Raw genomic sequence first — 20,807 nt, 5'->3', positions numbered from 1 at the left:
GGCAACCACAATTTCTGCAAAGAAAAATAGATCATAAAAGACAGATGGTTGCTTGAGTTGGCGATGGAAACCTGAGTCCAGTTGGCTGTTTTGAGTAAGCAGGTATGTGTGTATATATATATATATATATATATATATATATATATATATAAATATGTACATATACATACATATATGTATGTACATATACATACATATATATATATATATATATATATATATATATATATATATATATATATAAATATGTACATATACATACATACATACATATATATTCTTCCATGGATTCGAATAGTTTCACGGGAATGTAGATGAACAGGATAGTCGATGTCACCAGAAATTAAAGATCGGTTTTAATTTGCATATAATTTATGCTCCTTGGTAAACAAGCACAACCTTTCACTCGATAATTGTGGAGAGCCACAACCCAGTGTCGGATTGCGATCAGGGTAAGGAAGAGAAACTTTCAGAACCTCGAATCGGAGATCTTGACATGGGTATCTCAGATGAACAGAGCAAAGCTGTTGCATGTTGCAAACATTCCAAACAAAGCTCCTGCAGCTTTGTGCCTCATTCCCCGCCCAGTGTGTGACAAAATGATTTATCAGGCCTGGAGATGTCTGCCAGCTCGGTCGGTACACCTGCTTCCAAAAGGCCTCCCGGCGAACCTTTGTCGCCTATTGGAACAAGCAACAGGCACGCACGTCGGACACGCGTCCCGTTGCCACTGCTCAAAAAGGGCCTTCTGACAGCAGTCTGGTGCGCAGACACCGAGTGCTCTTTTCTTTTCATTCCACAACTACAATAAAGGTCATTCTATGGTATTTATAACGTGTTCAACCTGCTATTCAATTGTGGGTGACTGTTACGGATCCCGGATTTAGGTGAATTACTATTCATGTCATTGCTTATTAATGTTTATTCTATTAAAGGTTGTTGTGGTTAAATGGTTAGAGAGGCTCCGGATAACAGGAGACCGGAAACGGGATGGTGAACCGGAAGAAGAAAAGACACGAGGTCCGGGAGAAGCGGCTATCTTCTTCTTCCTCGTCCAGCTCCGACGCGAGCGGTGTCGATATTGATTAGCGTGGGGAACGCTGAGTTTGAAAAGCCCGTCTGGCGAGAGGAGTTACCTGCGCGGGGTGATTGCCTGTTACGTGTCAGGTTGCCGTGGCTTCCTGGAAGGAACCAAGCGTCCGGCACTGTTCGCCTCGACGCCTCCGAGGGCGTGTACGAGTCGCACCTTGGGCCTCGCGCGCTTTGCGAGCCGCGCTTTGCTTTGCCCGCTTTGCTTTGCAAGGAGGGGTGCGCCGCAGCAGCTGTTCCTGGTACTTGACGTGCACGTTTGGAGCACGTCAGCCAGGGGTCCGTTCAACCGCCCGTGTGCGGAGAAGTCGACCTTCACTTTGGTCTGGAGGGGCCCAGAGACATTGTGAGGGACAGTGACTATTGAGGGGTCGTGAGTGGGGAAAGGGGGGAAATATATGAGATGGCCATCTTAGTAAGATTGTTGATGGATTGTTGATTGCTGATGATGGATTGAGAATATATTATTAATTAATCCGGATCCTTGGTGTGGGGTTGCTTATTGACCTGAATTGTTTGTGTCTTTCATATTGATTGCATTACTAAAGCGTATAAATCATATATCTTTCTGGCGGGGTCCTCCCACGGTCCGGGGGTCACCAAGACCAGGTAGTTACCGGGAGGACCACGTAACAGTGACACAGAGATAGACAGCATTCTATTGCAAGGTTGACAAACCGATCGATTTGTAGTCAAGCTTTATTACATAGGTAGACAATATTTGGGGTAGACAATACCTGAGTCATACTACAAAACTTCTTCCCCCATCCAAAACCTTGATCTTTTCTACCCCCGCTAATTTCACCCCAAAGCCTCTTTTTTGAAATACCAACTTCTGTCCTGGAAGTCCTTGGTGTCCTTGTCTTTATACTTCTCCCACCCCCCCCCCCCTTCCCACGCCGCCTCCCCCAAAGCCCTCTTCCTCACACACATTCCCGATGTCCCTCACAAATGTTGTGTTTATGTGCTTCCCCTTCTCTCCCCATCTTGTCTACTGCTCCCCTTTTTATATACTTTGGTTGTTTGTCTGTTTAATTTGTTTGTGTGATAAATGTTAGCTCTTTCACGAGCCTCGATTATGTATACAAACAAACAAACAAACAAACAAACAAAAAAAAACCAAAATAAAATATCACTCAACTTGCCATTGCCAGAGAAACTTCTGGAACTTGGAATGGGTGATTTTGACATGGCTCCCTCAAATGAACAGGAGGACATTCTCAACAAAGCTCCTGCAGCTCCTAATATATGTACAAGTTCCTAATTAACTGAGCATCTGATTAATTAATATCGAGTGTCCGACAAGATGGTGCAGTGGTGTCTAGTCAAGGTTTGATTCTTTGCCCGAGGACAAACTGTCCGATTGATGCTTTGCAGACAGGGTGTTGTCCTTCGGCTGGATGTTGAACACATCTACCCTGACTGATAATATTAGCTCGTGGGCATTAAAAATATCCCACCGTGTCTTTCACAAAGACTATGGGACTTACCACCGGTACTCACAAATGACAAATTCCAGCCAAAATACCTTTTTGGGATAAAGTCAAGGCTTGTGGAATACATAGAACGCAGAATGGATCAGGAGGCAACAGAACTAAAGGAACAGTGGAAAGAGAGGGGAAACATGAACAGCAGACTTGGAGGAAAAATAAAAGGAGACTTCGACAAATAATGGGTGTGGGGAGGATTGAAGGATGCACTGGGTGGACAAGATGGATACAAAAGCAAACTCTCAGGAAGAAAAAACTGGAAATTTGGAAGGTGGGTTTGGGGAGAGGAGGCAGGGGAAGGTGCGTTAATGGGGGTAGAAAATATCATGGGTTTGGATGGGGGATGATCTGAGGTGGTGGTGAATACAGCTGTCTTAAAGACCTGGGGAGGGGGGGGGGGGCGGGGAGGAGGGGGGAAGAATGATGTTGAAGAGAACGTGGAAGTTGGTTCCACGGGTGTGAAAGAAAATAAGTAGTAGTAGTAGTAGTAGTAGTTGTTGTTGCAGTAGTAGTGATAGCATTTACAAAAGCAGTTTAGAGATTATAAAACGGTTTAATTACATTGTCTGATTAATTAATTAATAAATAAAATAATTAGATAAACAAAGATAGATGATTGATAAAGTGTATTAGTGTATTGCAACCAGGAAGCCTCGATCATTTGTGTTTAAAATCTGAACAGAATTGAACTTTCTCAGAAAAGGCCGTTTGGGAAAACCTTTGGACCGACTGCATGTAATAGGTAAGAGTTTTTGCAGGTTTCATGGCAAGGCCTCAGTCTTTGACAGCGCAATTGGACGAAGCACATCACCAGACAAATCTTCTTCAGATTATGACAAGGCCCACGTGTTGTGCCAAACACACAGCGATGTGAAGAAAGAAATGGTGTTGGAAAAGATTGTACAGAGTGAAAAGGGAGTTCAGGGTACTTCCGGGGTAACAGAATTGTAAACATTAAGTCTGAGGCTTGTAATTGGCACAGATTAAATGATCAATTCTGCATAAATATAAACTTTCAAACTGGCAGGTTACCTGTCTCATAGACGGTAGTTAGGTATGCAAACTTGTCCGAACAAAGGAAGAATCAGGATTATATATTCTGTACATGAGAAGGTACAAGTACTATGAAATACTCAAAATATACCTCTCACCACCAACCTCGCATTACTCGAAAACGATTTCAGGTGAAACAAATGTCAGCTGACCGATCACGCGGTCCATATGTAAATGTCGGTGGTGCCATTAAAAAAAAACGAATTTCACGAATCTATTTCAATTTCACCAGCAATTTCACCAATACCAGACTCGGTGGTGCAATAGGGCGTCTGCTCGGAGTCTGCGAGGTCGACGGTTCGTAAACCCGGCCGAGCCATACCAAAGACTTTAAAAATGGTCACGTGCTTATTCTTTGCTTGATGTCAGAATTTCAAAAAGATACAGCACCGTCAGACAATGCTATAGGTTGGCTATATGTTGGCAACCACTGTATGGGCTTCGTTGTGCCCAATGGCCTCCGACGTTGAAGTTCCTTGAAAGGAAAGTCATGAAATCCAGAAAACTCGATTTCAGGACAAAATAACTTACATAAATTTTGCGATTGTGATAATTTAGCAAAACTATCTTCTAACGAACGAAACTGGCGGCAGCAAGAAGAAAGGGCTCTAAAAGGTTTGTGCATGGCAAACAACATTGTCCCGAGTTATTGTTAGCTCATGACCAGCTGCGATGGCAGCCACGGGTCGTGTGTGGAAGAGCATACGGGTGTAGCTTGGATATGTAGATCCCAGCTGTTACTTCGCATGACTGTCCGCAAGCTTGCTTGGTCAAACAACTTCCAAAGCCCCATGGGGGGAGCGATGATAAGGTGGCTACAGGGAGGAAGGAGGTGGGGAAAGTTGGGAGAACGAGGAGAGAAGAGAGCAAGAGAGAGAGCGAGAGCGAGAGAGAGAGAGAGAGAGAGAGAGAGAGAGAGAGAGAGAGAGAGAGAGAGAGAGAGAGAGAGAGAGAGAGAGACAGAGAGAGATAAACAGAGAGAAATAGACAGAGAGAAATAGAAAGAGAGAGACAGACAGAGAGAGATAGACAGAGAGAGACAGAGAGAGATAAACAGAGAGAGACAGACAGAGAGAGAGATAGACAGAGAGAGACAGAGAGACAGAGAGAGGGGGGCTTCGTCAATCACCACCCAAGAGGTAAATGTACGGTTATGAGGGGGAGGAAGGTAAGAGTACATTTCCCTAGATAGGTAAATCGGAAACACACAGTCCAGATTAGAGGAGGTGGGAGAGAAGAAAGGCCAAGACACCATAAAAAGGGCAGAAACAAAAGAAAGAGGGTAATACAAGACACAGAAAGTCCAAATTTTGAAACTCGGCATCGCCTTTGTCGATTGTTATCAAGACAGAAGAAGTTGCACCGCAAGCAGCCGGCTGCCCACACCCTCCGAATGTCCACAAGGTTTGCACATGCTGAATAAGACCCCTACCCCCCACCTTCATTCACACCCCCTCCCTAAATGCACAAGTATAATGTTTCTGCTCATTCCCATTCATGCCCCCATTATTCTCCCATCTGTGGAACCATCTACTTACTCCACCCCTCCCTATGGGCCATTGAGGTATCCGTGCATGTTCAGTTTATCCATTCTTTATATCCTCTGCTTCCATCCGACCGAATGACTGTACGTACGTACAGCTCATGAGACAAACAAGCTCCTCCGGACAAATGCTAACAGAGCTACTGATCTACACATCATTGAAATGTCCAAATGCTTCCCTTTAAAATTCTGGCGTATTTCACTCGATATCCATTTCTTCACACACCAGTAAGTGCGAATGAGTGTTGCTTACACCCTTCAAAGAAAGGGAGCAACCCAGGAGGCATGACCCAACATTGGAAGGAGGAAACGGTCACGTGAATTTTCACAGATTCACTTTAGACCTCCTGGACAACACCGTATCTACTTTAATGGCTTCATCAGCAGGTCAAAATGTGACTTATGGGGGGTTATTGGGGGAGGTGGAGGAGGGTGGAACCTCGGGGAGGGGTGTTGGGCCTACATTTAAAATGAAAGGATACCGTGAGTGCAAGAAAGATGAGGAAGCTCTACTGAGAAAGGTAATGATGAAAGTAGAAACAGAAGTAAGTTCAGAAGTAAGTCCAGAAGAAACAAAAGGAAGGGAGAAGGGATACGGAAGAAAGACAAACAAAGATAAGTGTTTTACATCCCCTGCATATCATTAACATGAATGGATTAACCACTCACAAGGGAGAATTCGTACGGAAGAAGACCTCAACGAAAATGAATCACCAAGCCAAGGAACAATCTCCAAAATCAAGACCACATGGTAAGAGGGCAATGGATTCACTGAAGGCAGTAGTTGTACAGTCTTCAACCAAAAATAGAAAAAACTCCTTATCTTGGTGGACAACTGGCTCTGGCCTCTCCAAAAGTACGTTTGTCTGTAGTTCCGAGGACTCCCCGAGAAGGTGAAACCCAAATATGCCTTGTTTGCACCCACCACAAGGTTCTCAATAACTAAACAAAGGAACAAGAAAGTGCCATTTTGTTAAGGCCTGGGTATGTCACGTTGTGTTTACACAAATGCTGAGCCAGCCTTAAGGCTCCCCTACAGTCACGTGACCTTGTGTCGGGAAATGTGCAAGGAGAAAGGAAACACAAGGCGCATTTGGTGGACCCATAATCAAAATAAAACATTGGGTTCACCAAAGCCCAAAACCTAGTCCCTCCAGAGCATTGAATATTAATGAGATCTCCAAGTTTGACAACATCTCGAAGTAGAATGGAAACAAAGTCCAACTTTTTCAATGTGCTTGGGAGGTGCAGGGGCGGGGGGGGGGGGGCAGAGGGGGAGGGGTTCTGGGAGAAATTGTAAAACCCTTGGCCAAAGACTCCTTACAAAACCCACACACCATGGATCTTAAAATACTCCATCTGATCAGGACTATAGTCGGGTTGCGTAAAAAAATACCACCGCGCTTCTTACGAGAGCCACACCTACCTGCCTAAGGTAATTCATCCTGTAGGTGTGCTGGCTGCTTTTATGGAACCTGGTACAATGAAAGAACACCACCAACACATTCGAAGCACCGATGCATGTGGCACTGACGTCACAAAGACCACACAAATGTTCTTGTCGCTTTGAGAAATGTTCTGTACCATCAGTAAATGTGCAAGTGCTGCGGGCGACGGGAGCTACACCCAACACGATGAGAAGTTATCAATCATGAGAACAGGTCAAAACAGAGACTCCTGTCAGTAACCAAGGGTTTTACAGTTGGGAAAGATGGAAAGAGTTCATTGCTGTAGCTGTGACATCTTGTGATGGTTTGGTTGAGGGATCATTTGGAGTCGGACAGAAAGGATCTCCATGGAATGCAAACGCTCCAAAAGTGTGGAAATCAATTGGAAAGATCTCTCCTCCCCTCCCTTTGACATCCGATAGTGTTACAGGTAGAAATAAGAAACATGGAGCTTCATTTAGAACAAAATGAGGTGAAGTTATATATTTATTCCACCTTGCGTGATGCAATTCCTGCTCAAGTTTGAGAGGACTTTCCAGTTTGTTAAACAATCATTGTTCCATTATGAACACGCTGTTCCAAATTGTTTGAACAAATGCAAAGATAATGGCAATAATATTATCATCACTGCATCAGAACAACAACAACAACAACAACAACAACAACAACAACAACAACAACAAGCGTTACGCCGAGGTCCCCCTGTCGGTGAAGTGATGTGAATTGACAAAGTGGAAGAGGCAGAAAACATGCTATGATATGATATTTCGCTCACAAGGTTCAGACATACATGGAGGCGGCCATCTTGGATTTTGACGTGGCGACCCAATTTTCAATAGCGTTCTTCCTGATGCCGAGATACACCCACACACCAAATTAGAAGTTGGTACTTCGCTTATTTTTCAAGATATTCATCTCACAAGGTTCAGACATACATGGCGGCGGCCATCTTGGATTTTGACGTGGCGACCCAATTTTAAACAGCGTTCTTGCTTGTGCCTAGATACACCCACACACCAGATTAGAAGTTAGTAGTTCGCTTATTTTTCAAGATATTTCGCTCACAAGGTTCAGACATACGATGGTGGCGGCCATCTTGGATTTTGACGTGGCACCCCAATTTTCAATAGCGTTCTTCCTTATGCCTAGATACACCCACACACCAGATTAGACGTTGGTACTTCGCTTATTTTTCAAGATATTCATCTCACAAGGTTCAGACATATATGGCATCAGACATACATGGCGGCGGCCATCTTGGATTTTGACGTGGGTTGCACCCACACACCAAATTCGATGTGCGGTCCTTCGCTTACGCACGCACGCCCGCACGCACGCACGCATGCCCGCACGCAAACACGCACGCCTGCACTCACACACGCACACACGGACGGACGGCACGGACGGACGGACACATGGACGGAGGGGAAAGCTATAGTCCCCCTTTCGCTACGCTGTGCGACGGGGGACAACAACAACAACAACAACAACAACACTGCATCATCAACCCACCCCACTCCCAGCCAAGACCATCCTTCTTCCATTGGATGACATGTGTACTAATGTGGACCCACTGTTCAGAGAGGTGCTGGGATTGAAAGGTCGAAACCTCGATCCAGATCCCAGATGGATAATTAAAGTGAGTACGCGGGACACCTAGCTTAACGACCATCCGAGTGACAAGACACGTATTGAAACATCTTCATGCTGTGAAGCACCAATCCGACAGTTTATAATAAGGCGAGGCATAAAACACAAGACAGAGACAGAGAGAGAGACGAGACAACTCAAAGGTAAATGTGCTCCCTCTGAACCATCTTGTCAGACCTGCCTGAATTGGAGCCAATTATCATCACTCGAATCGCAGCTGCAGCAGTGCATGGCCAATCGGTGATTGATACGACAAGTGATGTAGAAAGAAATGGCATTTGGAAGGATTGCGCCAAATTATTAAAAAGTGCATTTTGGCTCGATGTGATAATGCGGGTTTCATGCAAGGCACGGGTCTGCATCCCTCTGCCAATCACAGCAATAATGGCAGGAAGAGTAGCCATCACTATCACACTCAGTCACACTGACTCATCCTCACTATTCTCCAAGTCAAAAAAAGAACACACACACACTCACACACACACACATACATATATATATATCATATATATATATATATATATCTATCTATCTATCTATATATATATCTATATATCTCTATATATAAAGGAGGAGTGTCTGTGTGTGTGTGTGACTGTGTGTGTGTATATGTGTGTCTGTCTGGATGTCCGCTTATAACTCAAGAACTACACATCGGAGAAAAGTTTTAGACACAGATTCGGAATCAGCATAAAATCCCGGTGGTTATAGGGTACTTTTATTTTAATATCAATGGTTTAAAAAACCGCGCCAGCTGCAATTCCATGGTGGTTTGTGGCGGCGCTAGACGTTCGGGGTGTATTGCAATGGTTTGTCGGGTTTTGGCTGTGGGTCCAGAATAGCTCCCATTTCCTCATGTTCTTCCACTTTTATTTTGATTCTTCTGTTACAACGCCTTCCTTATGTACCTTATATCCCCCCGACGAGGCCTCTACATAATTTCATGCGGCAGAATTTCGTACATTTTGAGTGAAAGAAGTGAGACGAAGTTGTAGGAGGAAGAGGGCGCGGCAGAACTGAAAGAAGCCGACTGTGGAGGGGCCTCAATCGTGAGTGGAAATGGCGGGAATTGCGTTTGTATCGCAAAGTAAAGGATCTGCATTCATTTCTGAACTTGCATTGGTGGATTGTTATACATCTGCATTATTTTTCATAAAAAACTTTATGTTGAACTTTAAGGCTCCAAGCACGGACTATATATATATCCCTCATTGAGGTAAAAATAAAAGCAAAAATCCTGCTATCGCTTGCCAAGCTAGCCGTTCCCCCCCCTCCCCCTCCCCTCCTCCCTCCTCTCTCCTCCTCCCCTCCCTCCTCTTCTCCCCTCCCCCCCTCTTCTCCCCTCCCCACCATCTCCTCCCCTCCCCACCCTCTCCTCCCCTCCCCACCCTCTCCTCCCCCTCCCCCCCTGTTCCCCTCCCCCCTGTTCCCCTCCCCCTCCCCCCACTCCACTCCCCCCTCCCCCTCCACTCCCCCTCCCCTCACCCTCCCCCCTCCCCCTCCGCTCCCCCCTCCTCCTCCCCTCCCCTCACCCCCTACCCCTCCCCCCTCACCTCCCCCTCACCCCCCTCCCCCTCCCCCCACCCCCTCCCCCTCCCCCCCTCCCCCTCCCCCCCTCCCACCTCACCTCCCCCCCTCCCCTCCTCCCCTTCCCCCCTCCCCTCGCCTCCTCCCCCCTCCCCCCTCCCCTCTCCTCCTCCCCCCCTCCCCCCTCCCCTCTCCTCCTCCCCCCTCCCCTCCTCTCCTCCTCCCCCCTCTTCTCCCCTCCCCCCTCTCCCCCCCCTTCTCCCCTCCCCACCCCCTCTTCTCCCCTCCCCACCCTCTCCTCCCCTCCCCACCCCCTCTTCTCCCCTCCCCACCCTCTCCTCCCCTCCCCCCCGTTCCCCTCCCCCCCCATTCCCCTCCCCTCCCCCCCGTTCCCCTCCCCTCCCCTTCCCCCCTCCCTTCCCCCCGTCCGGCAATGCCGGGTACTTCCCATGGCAGCTGTACGTGGGCTGCTCGAGGGTTGAAAACCAAGCAATCTTTATGTCTTGGCACCAAGTAAGAAAACCAGAAATGTTGTATACCCAGAGGTTTTGAGAAATTGATAATTGACAAAACGTCATGTAGGAATGTACTGTGATATTGCTCTAAAATATACATGTTCTTTTCATCATATATTTGTATTATTCTTATTCAAACCCGGGCGAAGCCGGGTACCTCAGCTAGTATATATATATATATGTACATGTCATCTTAGGGGAATTGACTGTGCCTTGAGAAGAGAACATGGAGGAGTTGCATGAGAGGAAGAGAGGAAAGAACAGTGAGCTGGAGGCAGAGTGCCGGGAGAAGGGTTTGCGAGTTTCTTGTCAGCCATTTGAGGTGGGGGTTTTTTTTTTTGTTTTTTTTGTATACAGAGTCGAGGCTCGTGAAAGAGCTAACATTTATCAAAGAAACAAATCAAACAAACAAGCAAACAAAGTATATAAAAAGGGGAGTGGTCGACAAGATGGGGAGAGAAGGGGAGGAAGCACACAAACACAACATTTGAGTGCAGGGACATCCAGAGATGTTTAGGAGGGAGAGGGCCTGGGGGAGGCAGGATAGGTATAAAACGCAAGGACACCAAGGACTTCCAGGAAAGAAGACAAAAGTCACCTCAAAAAAGTGGATTAAAAAGTGGATTTGGGGTGAAATTAGCGGGGGTAGAAAAGATCAAGGTTTTGGATTGGGGAAGATAAGAGATGGTGGTGAACAGCCGTTTTAAAGACCTGGAGGGAGGAGTGGGATTGAAGAGAGTGAGGGAGTTTGTTCCAGAGGTGGGAGAAAAGAGGAATGAAGGAGTGAAGGTGAGCAGAGAGTCTTGATTTTGGCAGTTTAACCATTAGAGGGTTGCAGACAGATCTTGTGCGACCTGCAGGAATATTTGGGGGACAGAGCCCAGAGAGAGCTGGGGGAGCAAGGCCGGAGAGGAGTCGGTAGAAGACGGAAAGACCACCAACCTGCCTGCGGTGAGTAAGTGAAAGGCCCTCGGAGATAGCGTCATCGCGGGAGATTCCAATGATTCTGAACGCTTTGGTTTCAACAGCATGAAGACGAGCTAGGTGTGAGGCAGGAGCACCAGCCCAGAGGGGAGAGCAGTATTCCATTGAGCTGCGGATGAAAGCCTTGTATGTGGTGAGGAGCTCAGGTGTGCCAAGGAAGGACTTCGCACGACGGAGGATGCCCAGTCGGCGACTGGCTTTGGAGGCCAGCTTGGAAATGTGGTTTTCCCAGGAAAGATCATGGCAGATAGTGAGACCCAAAAGCTTGAGTGAGAGAACTTCTTGGAGAGGATTATTCAGAAAGTAGATGGGAGGGTTGTCCAGTCGGTCTTTTCGGAGAGACATCGTAAGAGTGTGAGATTTGTCAGGATTGAAAGACATGTTCCACTTGTTTGCCCAGTCTGTGATTTTGTCCAGGTCTGCAGAGAGTGAGGAGGCTGCAGACTGCCGATCTGAGGGATGAAGAATGGAGCGGCAGAGAGTGGAGTCATAAGCAAAGAGATAGAGAGGATTTTCAAGAGAGTCAGAGAGATCATTGATGAAGACCAGAAAAAGCACAGTGCCCAGAACACTGCCTTGGGGAACTCCAGCCTGAACAGGAAGAGGAGATGAGAGAAACCCATTCAGGGCCACACGTTGACTACGACGAGAGAGGAAGTCTGCCAGCCATGCGTGGAGATTTCCATGGATACCAAAGGAGGAGAGTTTGGTGAGCAGAGTGGGGTGCCAGACCATATCGAAGGCACGTGATATGTCGAGGGAGACAGCTCTAATTTCCTGTTTGGCATTAAGGACCTCCATCCATTGTTGAGACAGCAGAAGCAGCATGTCCAGAGTACAGTGACCTGGTCTGAAACCAAATTGATGATCAGAGATCAAGCCATTGGAGAAGAGGAAAGATTTCATATCCGAAGCAATGATGGATTCCATGACTTTGCTGATAATTGGGAGAAGGCTGAATGGTCTGTAGTTGCTAGGATCTGTTTTTTCACCTTTTTGTGCAAAGCGGTGATGTTGGCTGATTTCCAAGCAGATGGCAGTTGACCTTGAGCAAAAGAGAGGGTGAAGAGAACAGAGAGAGGGAGTGAAAGAGCGGAAGAACAGGATTTTAGGAACCCGTGGGCTGATGCCGTCAGGTCAGGTGTTAAGGTGTTAAGGGTATATTGGCAATTCCTATTGTGCCTTTCTTGCTCGGCTGGGAGTGTGTGGGACAGAAAGAAGGAGGATGTGTGACAGAGTTTCCCAGGTTGCCTTGAAGGGGTCATTTTTGGATATGGAGCACGTTTATGGAGGCACTTCGAACGGTGGAAGTTGAGATTGTGGTTCATTTCAGCCTAAAGGGGTATAATGACTGAGCATGGAAGAGAAATGGATATGTGTGTGTGTGTGTGTGTGTGTGTGTGTGTGTGTGTGTGTGTGTGTGTGTGTGTGTGTGTGTGTGTGTGTGTGTGTGTGTGTGTGTGTGTGTGTGTGTGTGTGTGTTGTGTGTGTGTGTGTGTGTGTGTGTGTGTGTTTTGCGGAGTGGGGTGTGGCTTTGCATGAATGTGTTTTTTGTTTGAGTGGTGCATGTTGTAAGGGTAGGTGGTCGGTTGGTTTTTATTTTTTTTGGTGTGTGAGTGAGTGAGGTGGGTGAGGAGCTGTGGATTCTGGGAGTGGAGGCGGTTTTGTTGTTGTAGTCTGTGTTCTCACTGGCTGGGGGTGGGGGTATGTACGCATCCAGTTGTAGCTGCTGCATGTGGAGGCGTATGTGCTCCTGCTGGCCCACCTCAGCTGACTAAAGGTTGAAGGGCTGAAAGGGTCGAGGTTAAAGGGCCGAAACGGGATGATGCTGAGGACTTCGACTGAGGACGCGGTCAGGGAGGCACACTTGTGACCAGGTGTGTTTTGAGACTATATATATATATATATATATATATATATATATATATATATATATGAATGAATGAATGAATGATCGTTTTAAGGCCATTTTCCCCGCTAGAGCAGGGGTTAGCCTTGCGGGCCCCATGACAATCATGGTTCCCTGTTTGAGACAATGTTTTTATGGCCGGATGCCGTTCCTGACGCCAACCCTTAGTCGCCTCTGACGATGCGCAGGGATACGGTGTACCTATTCTAAATCGGGGTATACACCGATATATATATATATATATATATATATAATTATATATATATATATATATATATATATATATATATATATATATATATATATATATATATATATCTATATATTTGGTGCTGACAGGATGACCGAGAGGTACACACACACATCTCTAAGACGTCTAGCCGGGGTATGCATCTCGACCCAGGCATAAACTGCCGTCCTGGTGCTTTACAGGCAGGGTGATTCACCAGTGTGTGTGTGCCGTCCATCGGATGAATGTTAAACTGGGCAACCCCTTCTGCTGGTACTAGTTGGTGGATGTAAAAACACCCCCACGGTGTCCTTCATGGAGTGTAGGCAAGCTATCGCCAGCACCATGAACAAATTACAAATTCCTGCCATACCGACTGCTGGGAAGGCAATGGCAAACCACCCAGTATAACCCTTATCAAGAAACAGCTTCGGTCGTATTGAACCTGCCTTTGGACAGAATACCAGAATATAAATATATTTGATTTGATGTTCCATACTCTTTGCAGAGCATATAAAAGGTGCTGCCGTAACAGTTTCTTGGCAAGTGTTACACCTGGTGGTTTGCCATTGCTTTCCCAGCATTGGTTGTCCGTGCCCCATCTTTTGAAAATGCTGAGCATCAAGCAAGGAAGCAACACATACCATTTTAAAAAGTTTTTCCTTTGACTTGGCAAGGTTTCCTCACAATCATATCCTCTTATGAACAAAAAGTTACACAAAGATACCATGACAATAATTACAAAGTTGGACTTTGGATTATTTCCAGCAACTTCGACAAACGCGTCACCACATTGGATTCGCAACGGGAAAGCACATTTATGGCCATGACGTTTGGACAGGACACGCTTTGTAGTAAAACGAGTCAAAGTAGAATGTCTCACGAGGGGCCCCATTGAATGTTTATCTGACTGATGGGACCATGACTCTCGTGCATGATGACGTCAGAAATAACCATAAAATACCATGATCCGCAGATAGCCACAAGGAACATGTTTGCCAGAATTGACAATTATAGATGCAAGGCGCACAGCAAACCTTATGATTCATGGTTAATCAGCAACAGTTATATCCTTTATTATCACTCATGGTATTTTACAGGCGCCTCTGACGTCATCGTGCAGGGGGTCGGGGTTAAACGTGCCCATGAAAACGACTTCCGTACCCGTTAATCCGTGGCTGTCTGTATTCGTTCCCGTATCTGCAGAGTGTGATTTCGGTAGCTGAACATCATCCGTTTTTAATTAGGGTGTATAATCTAGCTCGGTTGTCATTCCTCCCATTTCAGGTTTTCAACATCTCGTAAGCGTTTAAAGCTTCAACAACGTATGGACACGAATACAGGTGAAAAGGTCATTAAGCTGCAAGGTGAAACAAAAACTGCAATTATTAAACGAATATTGCTGTTATTATTGAGCCATTATCACGTCACCTTGGCTGCGGCGGGTGCCTCAAAGGGGCAAAAGGACGCACAGACTGTGTACTCGGGGAGGAACGAGGAATGGTAGCAAAGTCGGTTGAACAGATCCAAACGTTTTTGAAAAACTACATCGAGTTTCCAGGAACGCGGATCAACACGCAAGGGGGACGTGCGAGACTCAAATAATGACGTTGCACGAATAATGATGTCACAGGCTGGTATGTAATTTTATAGTTTTTAAAGTACTGATTGCCAAGTCCACTATCAATGAAATCTCCTGAACTTCGATCGACGATGATTTGAAAATATTTTGCTTCAATTCTCCATATTTGCTCGTTTTTACGTCACTCATGACAGTGATCGATGGTTTGAGGTAAGAATTACAAAAGAGGGGCCTCGCCTGTCGATTATGGAAATTCCCCAAAGACGCACGGTGGTGTCCGGGAAAAACTAGTATTGGTCCTCCTGGACCTGGGCCTGGACCTTTCGGGACGGATAACGGACAATCTACACCACTAGTGGCTCGGGGACACGTGATGTAGCACCCCATCCCTCCCCAGCATGAACCCAGTAAGGATATTCCCGTAAAAAGAAAATCAAACAACTTCACTAAACCGGGTTTAATAAGCTAACACATTGAGCTTTTAAAGCCACTTCATTAAAACAAGTTTAACTATCTAACACTTTCAGTTTTTAAAGCAACTTCACTAAAATGAGTTTAACTAACACTTTCAGTTTTTAAAGCAACTTCACTAAACCACGTTTAACTATTTAACACTTTCAGGTATTAAATCAACTTCACTAAAATGAGTTTAACTAACACTTTCAGTTTTTTAATCAGCTTCATTAAACCACATTTAACTGTCTAACACTTTCAGTTTTTTAATCAACTTCATTAAACCACGTTTAACTATCTAACACTTTCAGTTTTTTTATCAACTTCATTAAACAAAGTCTAACTATCTAACACTTTCAGTTTTTAAAACAACTTCATTAAACCATGTTTAACTATGTAACACTTTCAGTTTTTAAAGCAAATTCACTAAAATGAGTTTAACTAACACTTTCAGTTTTTTAATCAACTTCATTAAACCACATTTAACTGTCTAACACTTTCAGTTTTTTAATCAACTTCATTAAACCAAGTCAAACACTTTCAGTTTTAAAATCGACTTCATTAAACTAAGTTTAACTATCTAACACTTTCAGTTTTTAAAGCAACTTCACTAAAATGAGTTTAAACTAACACTTTCAGTTTTTAAATCAACTTCATTAAACCGAATTTAACTAACACATTTAGTTTTTAAATCAACTTCATGAAACCGAATTTAACTAACACTTTCAGTTTTTAAAGTAACTTCACCAAGCCGAGTTTAACACTTTCAGTTTTTAAAGTAACTTCACCAAGCCGAGATTAACACTTTCAGTTTTTAAAGCAACTTCACTAAACCAAGTTTAACTTACACATTTAGTTTTTGAAGCAACTTCACGAAACCAAGTCTAACACTTTCAGGTTTTAAATCAACTTCACTAAACCGAGTTTAACACATTCAGTTTTTAAAGCAACTTCACTTAACCGAGTTCAACACTTTCAGTTTTTAAAGCAACTTCACAAAACCAAGTTTTTAACACTTTCAGTTTTTAAATCAACTTCATGAAACCACGTTTAACTATCTAACACTTTCAGTTTTTTAATCAACTTCATTAAACAAAGTCTAACTATCTAACACTTTCAGTTTTTTAATCAACTTCATTAAACCATGTTTAACTATCTAACACTTTCAGTTTTTAAATCAGTTTCATTAAACCACGTTTAACTATCCAACACTTTCAGTTTTTAAAGCAAATTCACTAAAATGAGTTTAACTAACACTTTCAGTTTTTTAATCAACTTCATTAAACCAAGTCAAACACTTTCAGTTTTAAAATCAACTTCATTAAACCAAGTTTAACTATCTAACACTTTCAGTTTTTAAAGCAACTTCACTAAAATGAGTTTAAACTAACATTTTCGGTTTTTAAAGCAACTTCATTAACCCACGGTTAACTATCTAACACTTTCAGTTTTTTAATCAACTTCATTAAACCGAATTTAACTAACACATTTAGTTTTTAAATCAACTTCATTAAACCGAGTTTAACTAACACTTTCAGTTTTTAAAGTAACTTCACCAAGCCGAGTTTAACACTTTCAGTTTTTAAAGTAACTTCACTAAACCGAGATTAACACTTTCAGTTTTTAAAGTAACTTCACGAAACCCAAGTTTAACATATTTCGTTTTTAAAGCAACTTCACTAAACCGAGTTTAACTTACACATTTAGTTTTTGAAGCAACTTCACGAAACCAAGTCGAACACTTTCAGTTTTTAAAGCAACTTCACTAAACCAAGTTTAACACTTTCAGTTTTAAAATCAACCTCACTAAACTGGGTTTAACACATTTAGTTTTTAAAGAAACTTCACTAAACCAAGTTTAACACTTTCAGTTATTAAATCAACTTCACTAAACCGAGTTTAACATTCAGTTATTAAATCAACATCACTAAACCAAGTTTAACACTTTCAGTTATTAAATCAACTTCACTAAACCAAGTTTAACACTTTCAGTTTTTAAAGTAACTTCACCAAACCAAGTTTAACATTTTCAGTTTTTAAAGCAACTTCACGAAACCCAAGTTTAACATATTTCGTTTTTAAAGCAACTTCACTAAACCGAGTTTAACTTACACATTTAGTTTTTGAAGCAACTTCACGAAACCAAGTCGAACACTTTCAGTTTTTAAAGCAACTTCACTAAACCAAGTTTAACACTTTCAGTTTTAAAATCAACCTCACTAAACTGGGTTTAACACATTTAGTTTTTAAAGAAACTTCACTAAACCAAGTTTAACACTTTCAGTTATTAAATCAACTTCACTAAACCGAGTTTAACACATTCAGTTATTAAATCAACTTCACTAAACCAAGTTTAACACTTTCAGTTATTAAATCAACTTCACTAAACCAAGTTTAACACTTTCAGTTATTAAATCAACTTCACTAAACCGAGTTTAACACCTTCAGTTTTTAAAGCAACTTCACGAAACCAAGTTTTTAACACTTTCAGTTTTTAAAGCAACTTCATTAAACCGAGTTTAACATTTTCAGTTTTTAAAGCAACTTCACTAAACCGAGTTTTTAACACTTTCAGTTTTTAAAGCAGCTCCATTAAACCGAGTTCAACATTTTCAGTTTTTAAAGCAACTTGACTAAACCGAGTTTAACTTACACATTTAGTTTTTAAAGCAACTTCACTAAACCAAGTTTAACACTTTCAGTTTTTTTATCAACTTCACTAAACCGAGTTTAACACGTTCGGTTTTTAAAGCAACTTCACGAAACCAAGTTTTGTTTTCAGCAACTTAACCACTACAAATAGGTAGTTTCCACTGACATAATCACAGCTGGGGCTTTGAAATGTAGCCGAATAATAGTTACAGTGAATGAAAACCGTTTTCAAGGGTCATTTGAAACATTGTTACATCATTAGACAAAGAGTAAAACGGTTTCTTTTGGAGCGGATATCACATCCAGAGTTAACGAAAACTTTGTAGGAACTTCCGCGAGTCGGAGGGACTCGAGACCGTGAATATGGGTAGAGGGGTGGGGGGCAATTCCCCACACGACCCCTCTCCACGACCACCCAACCGCTCTTGTCCGTACGCACGACCCTCTTCTGGCGTACATACGACTCCTCTTCTCGCGCCCGCACGACCTTTGTCCGCACGACCCCTCTTCTCATTCCCGCACGGCCCCTTCTCACTCCCGCACGACTTATTATCGCGTCCCCGCACGACCCTCTTCTCGTCCCCGCACGAGCCCTCTTCTCGTCCCTGCACGACCCTCTTCTCGTCCCCGCACGACTCTCTTCTCACTCCCGCACGACTTATTCTCGCGTCCCCGCACGACCCTCTTCTCGCGGCTCCGCACGAGCCCTCTTCTCGTCCCCGCCCGAGCCCTCTTCTCGTCTCCGCACGATCCTCCTCTCACTCCCGCACGAGCCCTCTTATCATCCCCGCACGAGCCCCCTTCTCGTCCCTGCACGACCCTGTTCTCGTCACCGCACGAGCCACGTCTCCCTCTCTGATTGCTTCCTTTGCCACATCCGCCGCGCGCTTACATAAGGAAGCAATAGAATCTCGATCTTCCTGAAAACTTTTTCCCGGTTCTGCCCGATGGTGCGAAACTTTCTTCGTCCTTCGCGCTCTTCCCCGTCCTGTCCCCCTGAACTCGAAGGATACGAGTTGCAGCCATCTTTGACCGTTTGTCCAAAACGCACAGTGAGAGGTCTTTCTCCTATTGATATTCCTGTTAAATGCTCACCAGGTGCAGGGACAGCTCGGATTGGCGCCAATCCCGGTCTAACATCTCCGGACCATCCGTGGACCCGACCTTTAGTTTGGCGCCGGTCGCCATCGTCACGGTCGCCGCGATCGCTCCGCCGGACTCACTGCACGGATCGCGGCTCCGGAAGTTTTGTTTCTCGAGAACCAAAAATGCCAAAAATGCCGCTCGAGCGAAGAACGCGAGGCACGAGGGAAGCGCGAGCGCGGGAACAGACCCTCACTCCCTCCCTTCTTCCATTACGCTATGTGTACCTGTCCGCACTCCGCACCGGTACAGATATCTCCCTCTCTGTGTACCCGGCGCGCTCACCCACCTGTTGAGCTCGGCGCCCCGGCCGAGGGGACACCCCGACCCGGGTCGGCCCTACGGCCTGAGCCGGCCCGGGTCCCGGGAAAGCCGGCCTGGATGGAGCAGGGGCTCGGGGGGACGGGTGCCCGAGAGGGGGCGGAGGGGGAGGGGGAGGGTAGCGTGTTCGCGGGGAAAGCTCGTCGCCGGGCCCCGGCGAGGAATGCGAGGAATGGCGAAAGGAATGAAATGAACGCCGCGTTGCTTCGCGGACGGGGCCAAGGCGTGGGGGCGGGAGGCGAAATGGGGAGAGGGGAGGAACGGGGAGGAGAGAGAGGGAAAGCGAGGGAGCGACGCCAGGCTTGGGAGAGTCGCGGGGGGTCGCCCGTGGGGTCCGGAGCCGCATCTGACTCAAACTTACCGCCCCTGCGGATCTCGAACAAACTGCAGATGCGTGTGGTGCGTGTGCCACACCGTCGCTCCACCGCCCGACCATAAATAACCGTACGCAATTGGCGAAACTCACACGAACGTGGACACGCGTTCTCAACGCTCAACGATACCGTGGGAATTTGGGCAAATCCCCATTATCGAGTGCGAGTACTTAAGACGACCTACCGCCTGCTCCTGAATGCAGCACCACCCTTGCACAGCGACACATTTGACTCTTGTTTAGTTTGGACTTCGGAGTACTTTACTCTAGAATTGGGACTAAGCACGTGATTTGACATTACCACGTGGTAAAGGGTCGCGGTCCACGTTTACCACGTGGTAACGTACCACGCATTTCCAGCACCACGTTCATAGGTTCACCTGTTAACAATTTCATTGGTCCGTCACGAACAGAGAAAAACCGAGAGAATACCAAATAAGGAACCAAGGTCACGACGCGGATATTCTTGTACACGGTCTGGCAAAATGGCTTGGGGCAAGGGGCTAGGGGCAAGGCGCAAGGGGCTATGGGTGAGGGCCTATGGGCAATGGGCAATGGGCAAGGGGCTAGGGGCTAGGGGCAAGTCGCAAGGGCCTATGGGCAAGGGGCTATGGGCAAGGGGCTATGGGCAAGGGGCTATGGGCAAGGGGCTATGGGCAAGGGGTTATAGGCAAGGGACAAGGGGCTATGGGCAAGGGGTTATAGGCAAGGGGCAATAGGGCTATGGGCAACGGGCTATGGGCAAGGTTAGGATGGGCAAGGGGCAATGGGCAAGGGGCAATAGGGCTATGGGCGAGGGGCTAGGGGCAAGTCGCAAGGGGCTATGGGTCAGGGCCTATGGGCAAG

At 45.4% G+C, this 20,807-nt stretch overlaps 1 protein-coding gene across 1 annotated transcript in view; it reads right to left on the bottom strand.

The window, feature by feature from the left end:
* The window catches only part of LOC137432239 (transcriptional enhancer factor TEF-1), a 159,517-nt gene extending 139,554 nt beyond the window's left edge, over positions 1 to 19,963 (bottom strand). The window contains exon 1 of the mRNA XM_068123993.2: positions 19,557 to 19,963. The gene's annotated coding sequence lies outside the window, so the exon portion shown is untranslated. The remainder of the gene's footprint in view (positions 1 to 19,556) is intronic.
* Positions 19,964 to 20,807: the final 844 nt, after the last annotated feature.

The sequence above is a fragment of the Myxine glutinosa genome, chromosome 8 (assembly GCF_964187855.1).
Source record: "Myxine glutinosa chromosome 8, kmMyxGlut1.1, whole genome shotgun sequence".
Taxonomy (NCBI): domain Eukaryota; kingdom Metazoa; phylum Chordata; class Myxini; order Myxiniformes; family Myxinidae; genus Myxine; species Myxine glutinosa.
Note: the sequence above shows the minus strand (reverse complement) of the source record. Positions and strands in the feature narration are given on the sequence as shown.